Consider the following 17,019-nt stretch of genomic DNA (forward strand, 5'->3'; position numbering starts at 1 on the left):
TACAGGCAGCATAGGGCAGGCAGAGTATGGCACATACAGGCAGCATAGGGCAGGCAGAGTATGGCACATACAGGCAGCATACGCAGGCAGAGTATGGCACACAGAGTACGACCACTATGTCACCCTTACATACAGTAAGCACACACACAATCAAGCAGATTTTGTCTGTATATGCCAGTAAAATCACTACAGTAATGGACAATAAAGACATTAACCCAACATGAATTTAATTTACTTTACAATCAAAGTTTCTAAAAATGTAATTTCATATACTTTATCAAAACTCTATGACATGTTTATCTCTGTATTTATAAAAACATAAATGGAATCACCATTTTAAGGATTTACTAGCTGAGGGCTCCTTTGTTACCTTGGCCTAACTTAGAGCGCAACTAAACCAACCAGTACTTCGCTACCTCCAAATGAACCATGTCTTTACCGCACAGTTTTGTTCCTAGGTGATTAATACCAACCCAGACCTACAAATCTAATACCCTTTATAAAACTTTACTTCCCTCCTTGAGGGCTCCATTTGAGAAGTCCAAGAGGAAATGGGCAGGGGATATTCTTCACTTACAGGAAGATATGTGGGAATACAACTAGTTGATTTCCACCACAGATAGAATGGTACGATTCAAAATAATTTATAGGACATATATTACCCCATAGAAGTTAAAAGCTAAAGGCAAAAACCCTATTTCTACTTGCCCTAATTGTCAGTTCTCTGATGCTGGGTTTTTCCACTTAATACGGGCATGTCACACTATATATAACTATTGGTCTGTAGTGTTGAAATTCCTGAATAAGCAAATTCCTAGCCTCAGAGGTGTGCTTGCTAGGACTAGTCAGTGATTTAGGGTTTGTCACCCTGTGATCTTCTCTTGCCACCTAGCCTCCGTCATGAGATCTACTTTAATAAAAATAGTTGATGTTTAATACCTAAATACACATAGCAATATATATACTGTATATATATAAATGCAGTGTCAAATTCACATTTAATGCCCACATAACATTATACAAGTGTAAACACATCAGTATGGCTGCAGTCAAAAGCTCTTTTATGTTAGGGAAAAAGGAAGTGGTGGGATGGCATCCCGCCTTGTAGTCTACTAAAAACTTTAAAGTGATCTACTCGTAGACTGCGATCTACCTCTTGGGCACCGCTGATTTAGCCCCTTTGATTAAAACCAGAATCATCCTTAGAACCCTGTATTTCTATCCCATGAGACTAGTAGCAATAAAATGGAGTCTACTACCGCCTACTGTTCAGCAACGAGTACAGCTAGTGAATAGCAGACTCCAATTTATAAAAATGAACGTACTTTGCCAGGCAATACCCTCAAAACATTGAAAAGTATGGGACTCATGGCTAGAGGCCTGCCCAGAGCCCAGACAGTACACTAACAAAGGATTGTGTTAACATAGCTGTATGAAAAAGTACGGTCACCTGCTGTCTTGATGTATATATTGTGCTGATGGCATAAATTGGGGCTGTTTAGCACCGCTTGTTCACATTTTCTGTTTGTGTTGCTGTGAAAATCAATAAATAAAAACATTAAAAAATATATATAAATTTAATTTTCATGTCATTACCAACCAACAGAGGCATAATTCTGAGTTTAATTAACCAATATACAGTAGTTGTAAAAAAATGCAAACAACTTTGACTGGATTCTATTAGTTCCTGTCGATATTTATACAATCTCAAAACATGGTAAATGTACTGATATTGCATCATTAAAATTCCAAAATCCAAATTTCACCAACACTTTAGTGGTTAATTGAAGGTAATAATACCAAACTATCATTCAGTTCTAATGCTGAACGACTGGAATCTTTTTCAAGTCAACAAGTTTAATCTCTTCTTATAATGCTTCATGTGAACATTAGGTAAAGCTTTCCATTACTCCAACTATGTCGGTCTACTATGTGATAAAGAACAAACAGACACATCTCTTTTAGAAGATCCTCATTTTTTCCTTAAGTTGTACATACCAGCAATAATTACTTACTGTTGGATCAATGAAGATGATGTGTCCCTTATACTCTGCTGTTATTGTTTGCTTGATCCCTATGTGTCAGTTCATTGCAAATATTCTGTCATCTCCTGGCATATCTTGAAGGCCATTTTCTCCATGGTGAAAGATAAGCTACACTGGCTATGCTGGACAACTTTAAAGTCTATTTTGTTCCATCTATCAAGCTGTAATTGCGTTACGCTGCCAGCCTCCCGCCAGGCATACTGACCTTCTTCCAATTTTTCTTTTGATCTGCTCATGAGAGAATATTTATGACTTTAAATAGCAAAATAATGTCCTTTTCAGAAATCTGCTCCTGTTTGAGTATACCAGTTGTTTCATGGACTCTGGGGATGTTTCAACCAGCTAATGACAGCCAAGAAAATGGTTTCTACTAGCATAATTATTTATTTTTTGTTAAATAATTGATATTTATTATTTGTTTAATTGACATTTAAACAATTATCCTTCTAACATTCAAAAATTCACATTCAAAACCCTCTATATGTGGCCAGTCCTTAATGATGTGCAGCACAAGTAACCACAAGTAGGCCAATAATAACTCTTACAGCAAGTACATTAAAATTATGATGTCATATTGTAAAATCTATGGAGCCTCTATGGAGCTCTGAGCCTCTGGGCCCATAAAATTCCTTTGAAGGGGCCACATCTGGCACCATGAGCCTCCAGTTGGGCAGCCCAGCTCTAGCTCAGTCCGGGCAGAATTTTTTTTTCAAAATAAATTTTCTTTCTCCTGATTTCTTCTTGTTTTTGTCAGATTTTCTAACTGCATTCGATGATTCCAAAAGCCCCATCCACTAGTGATTTTTTTCTCAGGAAGTTATATTCTTGAAGCAGCTTAAGTGGCACTTCCTGTGCTTTTGTTAGCGAATCCTTTTAGTAATAATTGTAGAAATCTTCCATGCTCAAATTCAAGTTCTTCAAAAGCTGGAAAACATTTGACAGGCAAAGCCAGTCTGGCAGGAATCCTATGGTTTGGTTAGATTGTGAAAACACAGTAGCAAAGTGTTGCACCTGCAATTCTATTAAACCTATATAAAATAGCTATGTGAAACTAAAAAGAAAATCTATTGTTTAGTTTTGAAATCAGTTGGCTTGAGCTGGGCTCCATAGCCACAGTAAATGCTCTGTTTTACAGGTAGCTAGAATTTCTGGCATAAAGTAGTCTAGGATTGCTGCTTTCAAGACAAATTAAAGAAACACAGGAACATACACCCTAGTCAGCACTCTCTACTATTCAATGACAAAGCTGCATAGAGCATGTCTTAAGTTTAAGGTAAGCACATTTTTCAACCATATTGATTTTTGCACTTGTACATGCTGCCCCACACTTTTTGTATCGGTTATTGATTGTTTTATATGTTACTCTGTATGTCCAATGTATGTAACCCACTTATTGTACAGCGCTGCGGAATATGTAGGTGCTTTATAAATAAATGTTAATAATAATAATAATAAAGAGGTAAGGACAGGGATTCCCATTTATATTGGGTATCTAAAGTGCAGAGCAAAGTTACGCCCTGGACGCAAGTGCTTGTTGAATGACACTTGTTAACTTGAAGGATACAATACATCTATAAAAGGGTTATAAATGGAGTGCAGTGAAGGCTTAGGAAGGCCAGTAACAATAATAAAACTAGAATAGCATATAATTCTATAGAGGTTAACCAAACCAAAATTTCATCCTGCTGCAATGAGACATGGCACCTTTTTCTGTAGATGTTAGCCACTCAGTGTTATATGTTTTCTCCTACTAATGAAATGCATATTATGCCAGGGGAGCTATGAGCCAGATGTGAAAAATAAACATTGTTCCATCTGTTTTTGTTTCCTTGCATTGTATTTTTTTAACAAGTTTAATGGCACATGGAGTGTTTTGTTGCCTGTGTGAAAATGAGCCCTGTGGGCAAACGACAGAACACCTGGAAATACCTTTACACTGAATAGCATTGTAACTTCTGTAATTTCTGTATCCCTGCCCACTTTATCTCTCTCTCTCTCTCTCTCTCTCTCTCTCTCTCTATATATATATATATATATATATATATATATATATTAGTATAAGAAAAATACATTAAAATTACACGTATAAAATGATAATGCCCATTATTAAGATTGCCATTATTCCTTGAAAATGGTGGTGTATTGGTGAGTAGTGAAGAGTCCAACACAAAAATGTAATTCAGCCTGATTTTTCCCACAATAATAAACACAAAATACCTAACTACCACTAAATTAGAAAATATCAGAGATTACCACCTCAGTAGGAAAGCTATTTTTAATGTTATTTAATTTTTTGTAGGTATAGATTTTCCTTTAGATGTGAGAGTCCTATGATTTCAATGTTGGCTTGTTTATCTTTTGCCCCCAGGAATAAGAGATATTAACTAGATGATTATTGGCTGAAAACTGGCAGTAATTATGATAGCTTAGTGGGTCAAAATATTTTTTTTTCTTCAAAGAATTAAGCAAATGCTTATCTGTAGCCAAGAACTTTAATTATTACTGGAAAATGAAACTAATAATATGTTTTCTTATCATTTTTAGCAGTCAGCATGTAGTTAACGAAATTTGTAAAGAAGGGGTATTTTTCTGAAATAAATCTATAAGGAACACTGCAAATGACTTCTGCTTAAAGGAAAACTATACCCCCAAACAATGTAGGCCTGTATAAAAATATACTGTACTGCATAAACCAGCTCATATGTAAAACTCTGCTTCATCTAAATAAACCATTTTCATATAAATATACTTGCTGCTTGCTGTTGGGTACTCATAAATAGAAAATTGCCATTTTAAAGGAAAACTATACCCCCAAATGATGTAGGTCTTTATAAAAATATATTGCATAACAAGCTCATATGTAAAACCCTGCTTCATCTAAATAAACCATTTTCATAAAATAATCACTTTTTTAGTAGTATGTGCTATTGGGTAATCCTAAATAGATAATTGCCATTTTAAGAATTAAGGGCCGCCTCCTGGGATCATAGGATTCACAGTGCACACAAACAAGCCTATGTTCAGATGCCAATAAAATTTTAATTTTGATGACAGTGCTGTTTACAAAGGTATTCTGTATGACTTTATATTGTACATAATGTAAAAGTTGCAGTAAATCGTAAGAAGATGGGATTGAGATGAGAGCTAATCTGGATTAGGTATCGGATAGAATAAGAGCTCACCAGAGGGGATACATGGTAGATGAGCCAGAACTTTAAATGGTCTAGACATTTACAGGAATTCCTGTAGCTCCATCCACAATAATTTAAAGAATAGTGTTATGGAAATTTGTTATTAACCATTACCGGATATGACCAAATGTATAAAATAAAGTTGCTTAGAATTATATTTTCTTTACTATGCAAAATGTAATTTTTTTCTTTGAGTGGAGTATGAATACTAAGCTGGTACAAAGGAATCATGATGTGTACTAGTCGCCAATACATTAATCTAAAAGGGCAACAAAAGTACCCATATATGTTAGTGCCTATATAGGATAGTGTTATGGACATTTGTTATAAACCATTACCGGATATGACCAATGCCTATATTGTGAATGTATACATTCACCCCCAAGTGACTTAAATCGCTTACCTTTTACCCCGGGCTGGTGCCCCTGTACGGAGAGAACAGCACCAGCCCGGGGTAGCAGCGGAGTGAATAGCTGAACTTTAACAGAGAAGTCGGCTTTTTACTCTACTGCGCATGCGCCTGTCGAGGGGTCCCGGCAAAACAAAGGCGGAAGAAGGAAGCACTGCGCTACAGGTGCCCCGGGCTGGTGCTGTTTTCTCCTAACAGGGGCACCAGCTCGGGGTACAAGGTAAGCGATTTAAGTCACTTGGGGGGCCTAACATTTTGGCACTTTGGCCTTTCCTTCGCCTGTTTATCATGCTATGTAAAAAAAAAAAAAAAAGCAGCAGCTTGAAAAATGCTATTTTTGACCCATCATGTTTTTTTTAATGTGCCAGAAATTCTTGAATTTTTCCCATAGATTTAAATGGATTGCACAAGGCCTGTAATTATACAATATAATGGCGTCAAATCTAGCAATCACATAAAATAAAACACACACCTTGATCAATTTGTTTATTATTCACAGTCTTTTACACTATTTTTCTAGCATTAATTATTTTACACAATATGATAAACCCTTTGTCCATGAAAGTCCCATAAATAAACCATAAATAAACCCTATTTAAAAGCTGTCTGAACATCATTCCCCGTGCCAGTGAGTATATACAGCACAGACATCGCTCCTTGTAGCTCCAGATCAAGCTGATCCCCACTCATCCCTGGTCCTTTCAGCCATTCGAATGTTCTACGTATTCTTCACTGACAGGCAATATTTAACTTCCCATTTAATATAATGTAGAGGCAGCTACAGAAATATGCTGTAAGTAGCTTGCTTTTAAACTTACTTTTTGTTTAGTTTAAACTTATTTTAGGTTCTTGAATATTTCCTTGAAAAGACCCTTTATAGACCTTTTTGTAAAGTCACAAGAGCAGTGCCCAGCAGGCTGTCACTCGGGCCGCTATTTATAAATGGAAAATCTGCCGCAGAGGTTTTAGTTGCTTCACAGAAATATGTCAAGTAAAGTTTAATGTTTTCAGTGTGAATCTATTGTGCTTTTGGCAGATTCTTTGTATGTTTTGTTCATAATCATCAATAAATATAAAGAATAGACATGGGTAAAGTGCTTCATTTATCTACGTGGATAAGAAAATGACTAAAGGCTGAATTAGTGCTTAATACTTTCCTACAAGAGTGACAAGTTATTTCTGGGTCCATCCTTCGATATAAGAAGTAGCTAAAAAAAGAAGACTCCCATTATGCAATGACATTTAAATACAATAATATGAAATGCCAATATATTCTTTCCATGTACTTTATATTTATTTGACTTTAAAAATACTTTTAAAGCACATACAATCGTCCAAAAGAGCTATACTTCATGGGTGCTACTGTTGCACTTAATAATAATTTAACAAATTTCCTGAAGAAAGTGAATTGGAGGCAATGGCTAAAAAATGACTGAAGGATCTGAGAAGAACCCCCAATCAAATGTTGGATGCTGGAATGCAAACTTAAGGTAGGAGATCCAAAATTACAGAAATGCCCCTTATCCAGAAAACCCCAGGTCCCAGGCATTCTGGATAATGGGTCCCATACCTGTAGTGGCTTTTAGGAAAAGGATACAGAAACTGCATCTTTTTTTTAGCTTTAGGATAAATGGAACCATCCAATACTATGTGAGATACCAGCATAATCACAAACTGAGTTATACATTCCCATACCCATAGGTTCTCACATTAGAAATGACAAGGTTCTACTTATATAATTTAAATTACTAGAATAAATTATTACAATTACCAGCAACTCTTGGCCAGTGGCACTACAGCTATCTGTAACCTAGAACTATCAGTATCCCCTTGCCACATTTGCTGGGGTGATGTTGCCACAACAGCTGGCCTGCAGTCTTGATATCCTTGCATTTGGATCCTTGCAAATGAGTACTATGTTTTCTTGTTGTCATGTCAGTCCCAACACATCAAATACATTGAACATTACTTCTTCCTAATTAATGAGAACCTGATTACGTAACCCCTTAAATTATAGCTATGCTGACATAGCATTCTGTGTTCAGAAGATGGAAGTAGGAAGGTATCATTTCACTACAACCCTCAAACATAATGTCACCAGGTTTCTCAGTACCAAACCTGCTTACCTAAATCCATCTATATTGGAAATGGTGACATTAAATGGTTTTACTTAGTGCAGTAGGACAAAATGAATATGCAATAGGCAGGGTTAACATAGTTATCAGAGCTAAAAAATAACCAGCTCTTACAAATGCAACATAGGACTTACCAAGCGAGTGGGTTATGTCTTAAGGTGGGCATATATAGGCTGATAAAAGTTGTTGATAGACCCAGCCAGCAGCTTATCGACCCCTGTGTTGGGTCAAATAATTGGCCAGATGTTGATCGGGTGGGTTTGATTTTCCCACTGGTTTAAGAACCGGTTCTACACATTGAAGAGATCCTCTATATATGATGGCCTGTATGGGGCAATTATGAGGTGGGCATATGGGGGAAAGATCTGCTTGTTTGGTGACCTTTCAATGTATGGCCACATTTAGTCATATGATTAACATTTCCTAATGAGTGACTATATATATATATATATATATATATTTCCCATTTTATACTTGCATTAATGTATGGTACCTAGCGAAGTTATCAAAAGGGACAAAATATGTTGACTTTAGCAGCAGTTAAACATGTTGGGCCAAAAGTGTAATTTACTTATATTATCCAACAGGGAAAGTAAACAATATGACAGCTCTTATCTAGGTCTGTTTATAAGCAAGTTCTGCAACAAACTGATTAAAGTGTTCAATTAAACAAGTCTTTATCACAGTCTTACCACAACAACTTCACTAAATAATTAGCTTTTTGAAATCTTAATCACTTCTATTTAACATGTCAAAGAAATGAAAAATGGGCAGTGTTTCCTTACTAGAATGCAAACCAGTAATGTTTGCTATCCATTCCTAAAATAAAATAAAATATGTGTTGTAAAAAGGGTTGATTTTATTTAAGCCAATCTAAAAAAATAGTTTTATACTTTCTTATTGTAGAAAAGTATTTTCTGGGGGAGAACAATGTCGTATAATACTTTATACACATCTCTTAAAAGAGTACCTACAGTAGAGAATCCAGTAACTTTTTCTCTGTATAGTTTTCATCATGGCAACTCCTAGTAATACATGGTTAACCATCAGCAAATAGCATTTATTTGTAAGCAGTTTATGTGATGTGGTGCAGATTTACTACATTATTCAAAATTCTTAAATTGTGCCTCTTTAGAAACTGAATTGAAATAACAAAGAAAGGCTCATTCACTTGGGGGGAGGAACACAATGTTAGGCACCAGCTAAGTGAATAAACTACAGGGATTGAGCATATAGTTAAAATTTCCTACTTCAGTATACTGTGCTGAAGCTCAAGCCTACACAGAGGACCCCTGGTACAACCCTTCCTTTGAAAATCTTTTAAAAGCTTGACCCCTGAACAATGTAGGTTGGTATAAAAATATATCACATAAAAATGTGATGTAAAACCCTGCTTACTAAAAGTAAACTTTTTTCATGAAAATATAATTTAGCAGTATGTGCTATTGGTCAATCCTAAATAGAAAATTGCCATTTTAAGTAGTAAGGGCCGCCCCCTGGGATCATAGGATTCATAGTGCACACAAACAAGCCAAGGCACACGTACATGCTAGGTCCCATCAGCCAATCAATGAACAAAGTTCTGCCTTTTGCTTCCACGCTACTTCCTGTTACAGTTAAAGCTGCATTATTTCCTGTCAGGTGACCTCTGAGGGAGCACACAGCCCATCACAAAATAGTGGCTCGAGGGAAAAGATGTACTAAGGCAATATTTATGGATACATATTCCAGTTTGGGAAGATTTTCCTTTCAGGCTGACGCATTCATTTAGACATTTCATGTTCACTTTCATTAGTTCTTGTGCCCTGCTAAAGACAAAATAAAAAATGTAGCACAATTCAGAGCAGAGAAATACATCTTGTTTGTCTTTGTTCAAGTCTATAGTTTATACAGTGCTGAAAGAGACAGATGGGCATAGGTGCATTCTCTCTCACCTCCCAATATTAACTGTTAACTGCACAGGTCCCTTCTTAGACATCAGTACTACTATGCGAATATTTAGGTTCTAACAATTAATACATTTAACAAAAACTATCTTATTTGCACAGATATTTATATAGCATTCATATCCCTTTTTTTATATGGCTGTAAAATGATATTAAATACAATTGAATTCACTGAAGCAGATGCGCTGCAGTGAAAACAAATCCATTCCCCAAGCAAGTTCAAAACCTACTTTCCCACTAAATCCCACAACATAAAGTACTTCAACTGTAACTAGTAATTCTAAATCGTGAAATGCAAATGAGATAATAGAGTGTGTGACCTTCTTCCTTGTACCCTCTTGAAGGTTTTCTGGCTTTGTGCTGTAGCTTAGACAGTGCTTCAGAAGCTGTGTTAAAGCAGCATGCCTAAGCCTAAGGGATCCATGCTAAGTGGATAGAGGCACAAAGGTGATATCCTGTGAGTGCTAACTTGCATGTACTTTAGTAGAAGCACCGCATTGCTGTGGGACGTTATGGAAAACCAGCTTTGAACATGCTGGGGACGTGGAGACACATTAGTAAGTATATTTCTTCCTAGCTATGTAATAAACAGGGGAAGGCTTGTCATTACTCTCTTTCTTGCCGTAACTGATTTGTGCACCTGCTATTTATATAAATGCAAATGATTAGGTTGGTATAACAGAGGCCCACATTGCAATGCATTATTTGTGTCTTTGTCATAAAGGATGTGTTATAATAAGTGAATTTGCAGTATATAAAAATATCCAATGATATATCTAAATTATTTATGTTTCTGTCATTATGACATTCTATTTATAAAGCTGGCAATGACCACAAAGACACAATAGCCAGTGACAGTATCAATTATTCTTATTCTATTCTTAAACTGTCATTTATAGGCTTATTTATCAATTTTCAAGTTTGTGCAATTCAGTGTTTTTATAATTAGAATAAACATGGATTTTAAAAAATTTCAAATGCTTGCTTATTTGTAATTATGAAAAACTTGTTTGAATAAAAAAACTTGAATACCTCGAACAAATCTTACAAACTCGAAACACTCGGAAATTTCGAATTGAAAGTATGATTTGACTTTGCCTAGGACAACCCATTGACTTCTACATAAACTTGTATGCTTTTAGATGGCAAAGTTCTACATTCACATTCTACATTAAAATTTTCGGGTTTTTTGCTCTTAATGAATATCAGACATTTGAGTTTTTAACCCATAATTCAAAATTTGCAAATGTTACAGCAAAAATTTGAATTGTGAAAAAAATTAAAATTCGAACATAGATAAATCACCCCCTTATTGTACTGATATTGGCACTATTGGTACTACACATAGTGCCAATATCAGTATAATAAAGCTGCAGGCATGCAGCAAAGTAATTGCTATTATACTGGTTTAGAAAGTACAACTTCTTCAAAGATAAATGTAATGACTCTCTTTTACAAATTTTCTCTTTTAAAGTTTTTCTTTCCGCTCAAGGTCGAGGTCATCTCTCCATTTCTGGTACCTGTAGTGTATAATATTTGGTGTTTAAAGAATATGCAGTGTGTTCCTCAGAGAGAGGGAGCATTAACACGCCATCAACTGCACAAACACAAGGTCATTTATTAATAGTGATGGGCGAAAAAATAAGTCAGACATGGATTTGAGGCAAATTTCCGCGTTTCGCCATTGACGCGAAACAAGCAACAAAAATTCGGAAAAATTTGCTGCATGTCCAAAAATTGTCGCCTGCGTCAAAAAGAATTGTCTTTCATCAAAATGAATTGTCTCTTGCATCAAAAAGTATTGTCTCTCATCAAAAGAATTGTCTCGCTCATCAAAAGAATTGTCTCTTGTGTCAAAAAGAACTGTCTCTCTCATCAAAATAATCGTCTTGCGCCAAAAAGAATTGTCTCTCTCATAAAAATAATTGTCTTGTGACATTTTCCCCATTTTAGTATTGTCTATGGCAGGGTATTTTCTGGCATTTTGTACAACAAGTAGCTGCCTACAAGTAGCTTTGTTTGTTATAGCCCTAAAGGATAGACAAAACTGAAATTATCAACTGCCAATGAAAAGGGACCAGTTGCACAATACTGACTAAGGATAAGGACCCACAGAGCTGTTCAGTCGCCCGCAATAGATCTCTGCTATCACAGGTGACTAACAGCTCTGAAATGGCTTTCCACCAGCAACAATAGGAGTCGCTGGTGGAAAGCCCCTCACATCGCTTCGTTTTCTGAAGTTGTACAAAGTTGCCTGCAAGAATACCAAAGGGATGTGAAGGGCTTTCCACCGGTGACTCCTATTGTTTTTGCTCCTCCACAACAGTTGTCAAGTTGAAAACTGACCAGATATTGACCAGGTTTGAAAATCCCATTGGCTAACCCAAACCAATCACATCAACAAAATTTGGATCAGCACATAGGTGGCCAAACCTTGGCCAAACAGGCAGATCTTTAAATTTATGGTCATCTTAATAGAAGGACAGTGAACAAATATTTATTAACATTAAACATAAAAGATGAAAAGGGACAGCTATGAATTACATATTGACAGAAAGAAAGACAGATGTAGAATGCATTAACTGCCAAAAAGCAGATCAATTTCCAGTGTAGAAAAGAGCAGGTGTAAGACCTCACATCAAAATAAATTACTGTTAGCAGCTTTTGAGAACAGTCATAGACCAATAGCGACCATTTGCATCCATATCCAAGACACATGACGAATTATAACAATAAATTCCAAGGATTCATTTGCCCTTAGTATATTAAAGGGGCCATATACTCTCTTTTTAAAATGATTTTAATCAGGGCAGGGCCTATGCTGAACCTATTATTTTAATCAACAAAACCTACTATTTTAATCAACCTGTTAACTTGTGTGTTGTTATTATTATCAATAAATAATAATAATAACAACAGTAGTTTTTTTTTACACTATGGAGCACATTCATCAAAGTACGAGTTCAAATCCTGAAATGGGTAAAATTCGGATTAGATACGATAATTTCTAATGATCGCAAATATCACAAAAATGCTTACGAAAAAATCATATTAGTCACGATAATATTGTATTGGCGATCCGAAAGATTTTCGATCCGAACGATCGTAAACGGCGGGAAAACCTTTCTGACTTTGATCCTTCTGTGCATGATTTTGGAAGCCTCCCATAGGACTCAATGGCACTCTGCAGCTCCAACCTGGCCCAAGGAAAGTCTCCCATAGGGCTCAATGGCACTCTGCAGCTCCAACCCGGCCCAAGGAAAGTCTCCCATAGGGCTCAATGGCACTCTGCAGCTCCAACCTGGCCCAAGGAAAGTCACCCATAGGGCTCAATGGCACTCTGCAGCTCCAACCCGGCCCAAGGAAAGTCTCCCATAGGGCTCAATGGCACTCTGCAGCTCCAACCCGGCCCAAGGAAAGTCTCCCATAGGGCTCAATGGCACTCTGCAGCTCCAACCTGGCCCAAGGAAAGTCTCCCATAGGGCTCAATGGCACTCTGCAGCTCCAACCTGGCCCAAGGAAAGTCACGATACCGTAGCTTGAATGAATCCAAAACTTTTTGTACTTTTGCAAGACAAAACGATATTGTCGCACAAATTTTGTCACAAAGTACAAAAAAGTTGTGCAAATTATGAAAAAGTCTTGCAAATGTAAAATAAAGTCGCAGAAAATACACACAGTATGAACAAATACAAATTTGTTGTATTTTGGACCTGTTGTACTTTCATAAATGTGTCCCTAAATCAACTGAAGACATTTTTTTCAACAAAGCACACAACAAAATTCTAGCACATATACCTAAAAAATCTTGCCAATTATCCAGCGCCGGATTTCTTATCCAGGCGCCCCAAGGCCAATTGCATTCAACGCCCACACCCCCCGCGTGCATGCCCGGTAGCGACTACACACAACACCCCCCCGCACACACGTCAATTTCAACTCATACGGAGCAGTGAGGAGAAGTCCCCAATGCTCCGTATGGGAGCAAAACTTCGGTGCGGCTAAATTATTGCTGCCCTAGGCCCGGGCCTTTGTGGCCTCGCCACAAAGGGGCCTGCAATTATCTGTATCAAGCAAAACATTTGCTCATTCCTTGTAGTTACAGTATCTCCAATGGATCTGCCATTGCCCTTGCTAGCAACCTGTAGTGTTACAGTGTGTAGTGCTTTTATGTACTCAAAACTAGTTATGGCCGAAATGTTTTGGCAAGCATGGATTCGCCGTGAATTTCCGCATTTCGCCATTGGCTGATTGTTTGCAACGGAAAAATTTGCCACACGTCCAAAAATTGTCACAAGAATAGTCACGCGTCCAAAAATTGTAGCAAGAATAGTCTCAGGCATCAAAAGAATAGTCGCACATCAAAAGAATAGTTGCGGGCGACAACTTTTTTTTCCGTTTTGCGACATTTTCGACAGATTCGCTCATCACTACTTAAAACCTAGGAGCCTAGGTGACCAGTGGGTTAATAGTTAGGCTCCCCTTGGGGTGGGCCCAGCTCACTTAGCAGTATGAGTCCCAGTGATTCCTTATAGCAGCCCTGCACATTACAGACCAAACAAATACAAGACCAAGTGATTTTAGATATTTAGATGCTAGATGTTTTAATTTTCAGCAAGGAAGGAGATATATTTTAAACATTAATAAATGTCACTATAAATGTAAAACACAATTATAAAGCTAGTATTTATTTTGCACCCTCTCATTACTATGATGATAAATAATATAATTACTGTAGCGATGGCACATACATTGGAGCAGATGCTGACATCAACATAACTGCCAAAGTAAAGGGCACATGAACAAGCAGCTTAACAAGCCATTAACAGAACAGTTTCAAGAGCTTTTAAATAAATTCTATAAGTGCCTCTAATTGTATTGGAAGAAAAAAAACATTCTTTAATGAATTAAGGGGACACAAACTAAGGTTCAATGTTGAGAACATGAGTATAGCATGCCCTTCTACTTGTAACAGCAGCAATGGGTGTGACTTTAGCTCCTTTGGTAAGATGCTTGTGCTTTGCAAAGGCATGAAAGTTGCAGAACACAGACTACAGAAGTATAGGAACTGGTATAGCAAGAATGGTAAATGAGACAGAATACAAGTAGTACAAGTAAAAAAAACAGGACAGACCTGAAAGTTAAAAGCCATGGTTATAACCAGAGGCTTATTATTAGTCTAGGAGTTTTTGATAATGGCTGGAAAAGAAGAACAAAAAAAGGAATCAAAGCAGGAATTAGAATTCACTGAAACAGGTTAACTAGATTTGAAAATTTGTCCTAGAACTACAGCTGATATCTTTCTTGTATCTATAATCTACAGCTGATATTTTTTCTTGTATCTATAACCTTGTTATAAGGTAAAGGGTGGTCTGATCAAATGTTACCTGGTTAATGAGTCCTACTCACTATTTGCTGCCTTCCCTGGCTATTGCCTGGATATTTATAATAATACAGTGGGAGCACTTTCAGCCAATTTATGTACAATGGAAGCTGAACTGATCTGAAAAGAAATTATACCTGAACCCAAGTAATTAATGCTCCTTAAATGCATACATTTTCTAAAATAGGGAATTTTTGAGAATGAGAATTAATTATTGATAGTCAGACCATATCACAGAACACCCCAGTGGTCTAAGGTTAATGACAAGTCCTATGCTTCAAAAACTTGATTGTTGTGCCTGCACCTGAAACCACTGCGTTGGCCCAAATGCAGGCACACTAAGCAGAATTCGGTGCAAAATTGCATACGCCAAATTCTGACACAATGGCTCCGGGTGCAGGCACAACATTCACATTTTTGAAGCGTAGGCAAATTCTTGGCCTGCTGTCATCCATAGGCCAAGAATCTTCCCTGTGTAGCCTAAAATAGGCAGGATTATTGAGAAGGGGCATCTTAGTGCCCCAGTTAAGAAGAAACAGTGGTGTTAGTGTTCCCCAGACAATACTTGCCTAGTGCAGGGACCAGTAACATCTGCTCTGCTGGGAGTTGCCCCTCTCCTGGCTGAGTGCAGGTAAAAGGTTAACATGCAGAATATAGCACTACAAACTGTGTTGCTAAAATGAGCATGTGTTTTCATTATGTCTAATAAATGTTAAGTTGTGGTATGAAAAGAGTATTTATATGGGCAGGTGATCTGATCCTGTTGTGCAACTTAACACTGTTTGTATTCCAAACTTTTGTACTATTTAGAGTTAAATACAACAGAAACAATATTGAATCTATTTTCCAGGACGATCAATCAATGATTGATTACATTTCAGTCCATCTATAGCAAATTGATCCATTTTGTTAAGAAATCATAATGATTGCTAAGGGCCAATCAGAATTGATCACTCCAAAATGATTATTAGTCAATCCGCCCCATGTTTTTTTAAAAGGAACAGTCTTACTTAGTTTGGGTTTAAAAGATTAAAAACATCCCAAAACGATAGCCTAATAATAACGTATGTGTTGTTGGGTTTTGAGAGTACATGAACTTTTGTTTAACCCTCAAGAGGAAGGGTTGTTAAAGTTTCCAATATTGAAATGTGCATCACAAAAAATGCCTATGGCTTTAAAGGGATCTACACATCAAAAATTAATTGATGTAAAATAAAAGAAATTTTATAAGCACTTTTGTAATTTTCATTTTTTTCTCTTTATAATGGTTTCTGAGATTTTGAGAATTTGACAGTTTTAGAGGGTAATGTAATAAAAGACACTAAGTTTGCCCAGGAGCAGTAACCCATAGCAACCAATCGGCAGGTCACCTGTTTTAAAACAAATATCTTATTGGTTGCTATGGGTTACTGCCTCTGGGCTAATGTAGTGCCTCTTGTTACAAATAGGGGTACCGTATATACTCGAGTATAAGCCGAGTTTTTCAGCACAAAAAATGTGCTGAAAAAGTAACCCTCGGCTTATACTCGAGCATATGAGTTGAGTCCCTGCATACCTGGCCTTACGCGCACTCTGGCTGACTGGCTGAATGCACTCGAACCCCACCCCCCCATGGACGGATGTGTGCCTGTACGTAGCTGCGTGCGCACGCACTTACTCGCATCGGGCTTTGGAGCGAGTTGTGTGCGACGCGCGTTCAGCCAGAGTCGGCAGGAGTGCGCGTTATGCCAGGTTTGCACAGACACATGTGGAGGGGTCCAGGGAGGGAGGTATGTCCTTCATACGTACTTACTCGCATCAGCCTTTGGAGCGAGTTGTGTGCGACGCGCGTTCAGCCAGAGTGCATACCTGGTATAACGCGCACTCCTGCTGACTCTGGCCAAACGCGTGTCGCTGGAGTGGGCGTTATG

Source organism: Xenopus tropicalis, chromosome 1 (genome assembly GCF_000004195.4).
Source record: "Xenopus tropicalis strain Nigerian chromosome 1, UCB_Xtro_10.0, whole genome shotgun sequence".
Classification (NCBI taxonomy): domain Eukaryota; kingdom Metazoa; phylum Chordata; class Amphibia; order Anura; family Pipidae; genus Xenopus; species Xenopus tropicalis.